This window comes from Arachis ipaensis, chromosome B3 (genome assembly GCF_059453495.1).
Source record: "Arachis ipaensis isolate K30076 ecotype BB chromosome B3, ASM5945349v1, whole genome shotgun sequence".
Classification (NCBI taxonomy): domain Eukaryota; kingdom Viridiplantae; phylum Streptophyta; class Magnoliopsida; order Fabales; family Fabaceae; genus Arachis; species Arachis ipaensis.
In genome coordinates this window covers 93,499,182-93,506,830 of record NC_142438.1, presented here as the reverse complement: position 1 = coordinate 93,506,830, position 7,649 = coordinate 93,499,182, and the positions used below count along the sequence as shown (strand labels likewise).

Genomic DNA, 7,649 nt, shown 5'->3' with positions numbered 1-7,649 from the left:
ATGCCTGATGAGTATTTGATGGAGCCATCAGCAAGTTAGAGGCATATTCGGGTTGGTTTGAATTCTTCAGTCAAGCCAAGCTTTCTGATAGTAGATGCAGGTATTAGGTTGATACTTGCTCCAAGGTCACATAGAGCTGTCTTGGTACAAGCACCCTCTAATGTGCATGGTATCATAAAACTTCCGGGATCTTTAAGCTTCTCTGGTAAGCTTTTCAGAATGACTGCACTGCATTCTTCGGTGAGAGAAACTTTTTCAGTTTCTCTCCAATCCTTCTTATGACTTAAGATCTCTTTCATGAACTTAGCATAAGAGGGTATTTGCTCAAGTGCCTCTGCAAACGGGATCTTTATTTCAAGAGTCCTGAGATAGTCTGCAAAGCGGGCAAATTGTTAATCCTATTTCGCTTGGCGGAGTTTCTGAGGATAATGCATCTTGGCTTTGTATTCTTCAACCTTAGTTGCTGCAGGTTTATTCCCTATAGAGGTGGTTAGATGATGCGTGGAAAACTTGTCTCTCAACAAATCTCCCTTCGGCAAGTGTACCAAAGTTGTCGTCAAGTAAAAACTCACAATAGAGTGAGGTCGAATCCCACAGGGATTGATTGATCAAGCAACTTTAATTAGAAGAATGTTCTAGTTGAGCGAATCCAGAATTTGGGTTGAGAGTTGCAGAAAATAAAATGGCGGGAATGTAAATAACAGAAAAGTAAATGCTAGAATTAAAGGACTGGAAGTAAATGACTGAAAATAAATTGCAGAATTGTAAATGGGAATGGGGGATTTGCTAATAAAAGTAAATGGCAGAAATTAAAGAGAATGGGTAAGATTAGAAATGGGGAGTTCATTGGGCTTAGGAGATGTTGCAATTCTCCGGATCAAGTTCATTTTCATCTCTTCCTCAATCAATGCACTCATTGATCTCCTTGGCAATCTTAAGTGATTGAATTACAATTCCTTGCAATTCAATCTCTCAAATCTTAATCAATAGCCAATTCCTTGGTCAATTGCTCATGAGAAGAGATGAAGTATGGTCACTGATTATACCACATGCATTTCCCAAACCAAGTATTGAGAGGGTTACAGTCACATACCCATTGATGAGCGGATAATTTATACGCTTTTTGGCATTGTTTTTAGTATGTTTTTGGTAGGATCTAGTTACTTTTAGGGATGTTTTCATTAGTTTTTATGTTAAATTCACATTTCTGGACTTTACTATGAGTTTGTGTGTTTTTCTGTGATTTCAGGTATTTTCTGGCTGAAATTGAGGGACTTGAGCAGAAATCAGATTCAGAGGCTGAAAAAGGACTGCTGATGCTGATGGATTCTGACCTCCCTGCACTCAAAGTGGATTTTCTGGAGCTACAGAACTCGAAATGGCGCGCTTCCAATTGTGTTGGAAAAGTAGACATCCAGGGCTTTCCAGCAATATATAATAGTCCATACTTTGGCCAAGAATTGACGACGTAAACTGGCGTTCAACGCCAGCTTTCTGCCCAAATCTGGCGTCCAGCGCCAGAAAAGGATCCAAAACCAGAGTTGAACGCCCAAAATGGCACAGAAACTAACGTTCAACTCCACAAATGGCCTCTGCACGTGCAACACTCAGGCTCAGCCCAAACACACACCAAGTGGGCCCAGGAAGTGGATTTATGCATCAATTACTTACTCATGTAAACCCTAGTAGCTAGTTTATTATAAATAGGACCTATTACTAGTCTTTTTGACCATCTTTGGATGCCTGGTTCTTAGATCAGAGGGGCTGGCCATCTCGGCCATGCCTGGACCTTCACTTATGTATTTTCAAACGGTAGAGTTTCTACACTCCATAGATTAAGGTGTGGAGCTCTGCTGTCCCTCAAAGATTAATGCAAAGTACTACTGTTTTCTATTCAATTCTTCTTATTTCGCTTCTAAGATATCCATTCGCACCCAAGAACGTGATGAAAGTGATGATTATGTGTGACGCTCATCATCCTTCCCCCTTATGAACGCGTGCCTGACAAACACTTCTGTTCTACATGAAATAAGCTAGAATGAGTATCTCTTAGATCTCCTAACCAGAATCTTCGTGGCGTAAGCTAGAATGATGGCGGCATTCAAGAGAATCCGGAAGGTCTAAACCTTGTCTGTGGTATTCTGAGTAGGATTCAATGATTGAATGACTGTGACGAGCTTCAAACTCGCGAGTGCTGGGCGTTAGTGACAGACGCAAAAGGAGGGTGAATCCTATTCCAGCATGATCGGGAATCGACAGATGAATAGCCGTGCCGTGACAGGGTGCGTGAGCATATTATTCACTGAGAGGAGGGGATGTAGCCACTGACAACGGTGATGCCCTTGCATAAAGCCAGCCATGGAAAGGAGTAAGACTGATTGGATGAAGATAGCAGGAAAGCAGAGGTTCAGAGGAACGAAAAGCATCTCCATTCGCTTATCTGAAATTCCTACCAATGAATACATAAGTATCTCTATCCCTGTTTTATTATATTAAATTCGAAAACACCATTATCACTTTATATCTGCCTGACTGAGATTTACAAGGTGACCATAGCTTGCTTCATACCAACAATCTCCGTGGGATTCGACCCTTACTCACGTAAGGTATTACTTGGACGACCCAGTGCACTTGCTGGTTAGTTGTATCGAAGTTGTGACAGACAATAAAACTAGATCAGAGCACCAGGCCTTTGAAGCCATGGATATGCATCACAATTTCGTGCACCAAGTTTTTGGTGCCGTTGCCGGGGATTGTTTGAGTTTGGACAACTGACGGTTCATCTTGTTGCTCAGATTGGGTAACTTTCTTTTCGTTTTCTTTTCAAAAATCTTTCAAAAATATTTTCAAAAAAAAATTTCTCTTTTGTTTTCGAAAAAAAAAAATTGTTTTCAAAAATTTATTCAAAATTTTTAAGAATGAATTCTAGTGTTTCATGAAGCATGTGAAGCCTGGCTGGCTGTAAAGCCATGTCTAAATTCTTTTGGACTGAGGCTTGCAATTTGTTATCAAAGAGCAATATACTCTCGTGTTAAAGACTAAAGCTTGGCTGGCCATTGGCCATGTCTAGTGTTTTGGACTGGAGCTTTCATTGAAAGCTTGGCTGGCTAGTGAGCCATGTCTAATTCCTGGACTGAAGCTTTAGACTAACATGGCAAGATTCCTGGAATTCATATTAAAAATTTTGGAATCCTTAGTTTTTCTTTTTCATATTATTTTCGAAAAAAAATCCAAAAAAAAAAAATTAGAAAATCATAAAAATAAAAAATATTTCATGTTTCTTGTTTGAGTCTTGAGTCATATCATAAGTTTGGTGTCAATTGCATATGCATCTTGCATTTTTCGAAAATTTCATGCATTCATAGTGTTCTTCATGATCTTCAAGATGTTCTTGGTAAGTCTTCTTGTTTGATCTTGATGATTTTTTGTTTTGTGTCTTTTCATGTTTATCATATGCATTCTTGAATTCTTAGTGTCTAAGCATTAAAGAAATCTAAGTTTGGTGTCCTGCATGTTTCCTTTGCATTAAAAATTTTTTCAAAAATGTGTTCTTGATGTTCACAATGACATTCAAAGTGTTCTTGGTGTTCATCTTGACATTCATAGCATTCTTGCATGCATTCATTGTTTTGATCTAAAAATTTCATGCATTGCATATTTTTCATGTTTTTCATAAAAATTTCAAAAATCAAAAAAATATCTTTCCCTTTTTCTCTCATCAAATTCGAAAATTTGGATTGACTTTTTCAAAAATTTTTAAAATCAAATTGTTTCTCATGAGTCAAATCAAATTTTCAATTTGAAAATCTTATCTTTTTCAAAATCTTTTTCAAAAATCAAATCTTTTTCAAAATTCTTAGTTATTTTCGAAAATTCAAAAAAATATTTTTCAAAAATCTTTTTCTTAATTTTTTCACAAATTTTCGAAAATAACATAATCAATTAATGTTTTGATTCAAAAATTTGAAGTTTGTTACTTGCTTGTTAAGAAAGATTCAAACTTTAAGTTCTAGAATCATATCTTGTGATTTTTTATGAATCAAGTCATTAATTGTGATTTTAAAAATCAAATCTTTTTCAAAACTAATTTCAATCATATCTTTTCAAAAATATCTTCTTATCTTATCTTTCTCAAAAATATCTTTTCAAAATATCTTTTCTAACTTCCTAACTTCTTATCTTTTCAAAAATTGTTTCAACTAACTAACTAACTTTTTGTTTGTTTCTTAACTTTTTCAAAACCACCTAACTAACTCTCTCTCTCTAATTTTCGAAAATATCTTCCCTCTTTTTCAAAAATTTCTTTTTAATTAACTAATTATTTTTATTTTTTATTTTTAATTTCAAAAATTTTCGAAAAAAAATACTAACAATTTTCAAAAACCATTTTCAAAAATCACTAACTCTTTTTCAAAATAATTTTCGAAAATTATCCTTCCCCCATCCTATTCTATTTATTCATTCATATCCTAACATCTCATCTCACATCTCTTCCATCCGTACAGTTGTGCTTCTTCCTTTACATCACATTCTTTGTCTCCCCCTCTTCTTCCACTAACACAGGAATCCCTATACTGTGGTATAAAGGATCTCCATTATTATTATTATTTTTCTGTGCCTTCTTCTTTGTCATATGAGCAGGAGCAAGGATAAGAACATTCTTGTGGAAGCAGATCCAGAACCTGAAAGGACTTTGCAGAGAAAATTAAGAGAAGCTAAATTACAACAATCCAGAGATAATCTTTCAGAAATTTTCGAACAGGAAAAGGAGATGGCAGCCGAAAATAATAATAATGTAAGGAAGATGCTTGGTGACTTTACTGCACCTAATTCCAATTTACATGGAAGAAGCATCTCCATTCCTGCCATTGGAGCAAACAACTTTGAGCTGAAACCTCAATTAGTTTCTCTGATGCAGCAGAACTGCAAGTTTCATGGACTTCCATCTGAAGATCCTTTTCAGTTCTTAACTGAATTCTTGCAGATATGTGATACTGTTAAGACTAATGGAGTAGATCCTGAAGTCTACAGGCTCATGCTTTTCCCTTTTGCTGTAAGAGACAGAGCTAGATTATGGTTGGATTCTCAACCCAAAGACAGCCTGAACTCTTGGGATAAGCTGGTCACGGCTTTCTTAGCCAAGTACTATCCTCCTCAAAAGCTGAGCAAGCTTAGAGCTGATGTTCAAACCTTCAGACAGAAAGAAGGTGAATCCCTCTATGAAGCTTGGGAAAGATACAAACAGTTGACCAAAAAGTGTCCTTCTGACATGCTTTCAGAATGGACCATCCTGGATATATTCTATGATGGTTTATCTGAGCTATCAAAGATGTCACTGGACACTTCTGCAGGTGGATCCATTCACCTAAAGAAAACGCCTGCAGAAGCTCAAGAACTCATTGACATGGTCGCTAATAACCAGTTCATGTACACTTCTGAAAGGAATCCTGTGAGTAATGGGACGCCTATGAAGAAGGGAGTTCTTGAAGTTGATACTCTGAATGCCATCTTGGCTCAGAATAAAATATTGACTCAGCAAGTCAATATGATCTCTCAGAGTCTGAATGGAATGCAAGCTGCATCAAACAGTACTCAAGAGGCATCTTCTGAAGAAGAAGCCTATGATCCTGAGAACCCTGCAATAGCAGAGGTAAATTACTTAGGTGAACCTTATGGAAACACCTATAACTCAACATGGAGAAATCATCCAAATTTCTCATGGAAGGATCAAAAGCCTCAACAAGGCTTTAATAATGGTGGAAGAAACAGGTTTAGCAATAGCAAGCCTTTTCCATCATCCACTCAGCAACAGACAGAGAACTCTGAACAAAATGCTTCTAATTTAGCAAATCTAGTCTCTGATCTATCTAAGGCCACTGTAAGTTTCATGAATGAAACAAGGTCTTCCATTAGAAATCTGAAAGCACAAGTGGGCCAGCTGAGTAAAAGGATCACTGAAATCCCTCCTAGTACTCTCCCAAGCAATACAGAAGAGAATCCAAAAGGAGAGTGCAAGGCCATTGACATAAGCGCCATGGCCGAACTTGTGAGGAGAGGAGAGGACGTGAATCCCAAGGAGGAAGACCCCCTGGGACGTCCAGTGGTCAATAAGGAGCTTCCCTCTGAGGAACCAAAGGAATCTGAGACTCATCTGGAGACCATAGAGATTCCATTGAACCTCCTTATGCCCTTCATGAGCTCTGATGAGTATTCCTCTTCTAAAGAGAATGAGGATGTTACTGAAGAGCAAACTGCCAAGTTTCTTGGTGCAATCATGAAGCTGAATGCCAAATTGTTTGGCATTGATGCTTGGGAAGTTGAACCTCCCTTGTTCATCAATGAACTAAGTGATCTGGATCAACTGACATTGCCTCAGAAGAGACAGGATCCTGGAAAGTTCATATTACCTTGTACCATAGGCACCATGATCTTTAAGGCTCTGTGTGACCTTGGTTCAGGTATAAACCTCATGCCCCTCTCTGTAATAGAGAAACTGGGAATCTATGGGGTGCAAGCTGCTAAAATCTCACTAGAGATGGCAGACAGCTCAAGAAGACAGGCTTATGGACAAGTAGAAGATGTATTAGTAAAGGTTGAGGGCCTTTACATACCTACTGATTTCATAGTCCTGGATACTGGAAAGGAAGAGGATGAATCCATCATCCTAGGAAGACCTTTCCTGGCCACAGCAAGAGCTGTGATTGATGTTGACAGAGGTAAAATAGTCTTTCAATGGAATGAGAACTCCCTTGTATTCAAAACTCAAGGATCTCCCTCTGCAACCATGGAGAGGAAGCTTGAAAAGCTTCTCTCAAAGCAGAGTCAACCAGAGCCCCCACAGTCAAACTCTAAGTTTGGTGTTGGGAGGCCACAACCAAACTCTAAGTTTGGTGTTGAACTCCCATATCCAAACTCTAAGTTTGGTGTTGGAGAGTCTCAACAAAGCTCTGCACATCTGTGAGGCTCCATGAGAGCCCACTGTCAAGCTATTGACATTAAAGAAGCGCTTGTTGGGAGGCAACCCAATGTTTATTTATCTAACTCTATTATTATTGTTTTTCATGTTTACTTAGGTTCATGATCAAGTGGAGTCACAAAATAAAAATAAAAATAAAAAACGGAATCAAAAACAGCAGAAGAAAAATCACACCCTGGAGGAGCATCTGCCTGGCGTTCAAACGCCAGAACATAGCATGGTTCTGGCGCTGAACGCCCAAAATGGCAACATCCTGGCGCTGAACGCCCAGAACAAGCATGGTTCTGGCGTTCAACGCCAGAAATGGCAGCAAAGGGGCGTTGAACGCCTAAAATGGGCACCAACCTGGCGCTGAACGCCCAGAGTTGTGTGCAAGGGCATTTTGCATGCCTAAATTGGTGCAGGGATGTAAATGCCTTGACACCCCAAGATCTGTGGACCCCACAGGATCCCCACCTACCTTCACTCACTCTCTTCTCTCTTCTCAATCATCCTCTATTCCCAATAAACACTCATCCCTTCTGTCTTCCATTTACCACTCACACCCATACACCCACTTACCTTCAAAAATTCAACATCTCTTCCCCACCCAATCCCACCCATATGGCCGAATACACACAGCCATCCATCTCCTCCATATCCTCTTCTTCTTCTATTCTTTCTTCTTTTGCTC

The 7,649-nt window shown here is 38.7% G+C and overlaps 1 non-coding gene across 1 annotated transcript; it reads right to left on the bottom strand.

Annotated features, from left to right (window-relative positions):
* Positions 1-5,167: 5,167 nt before the first annotated feature.
* On the bottom strand, positions 5,168-5,275 carry LOC148571605 (small nucleolar RNA R71). The gene has a single exon (XR_015908163.1). It is a non-coding gene; the product is annotated as a small nucleolar RNA R71 (small nucleolar RNA).
* Positions 5,276-7,649: the final 2,374 nt, after the last annotated feature.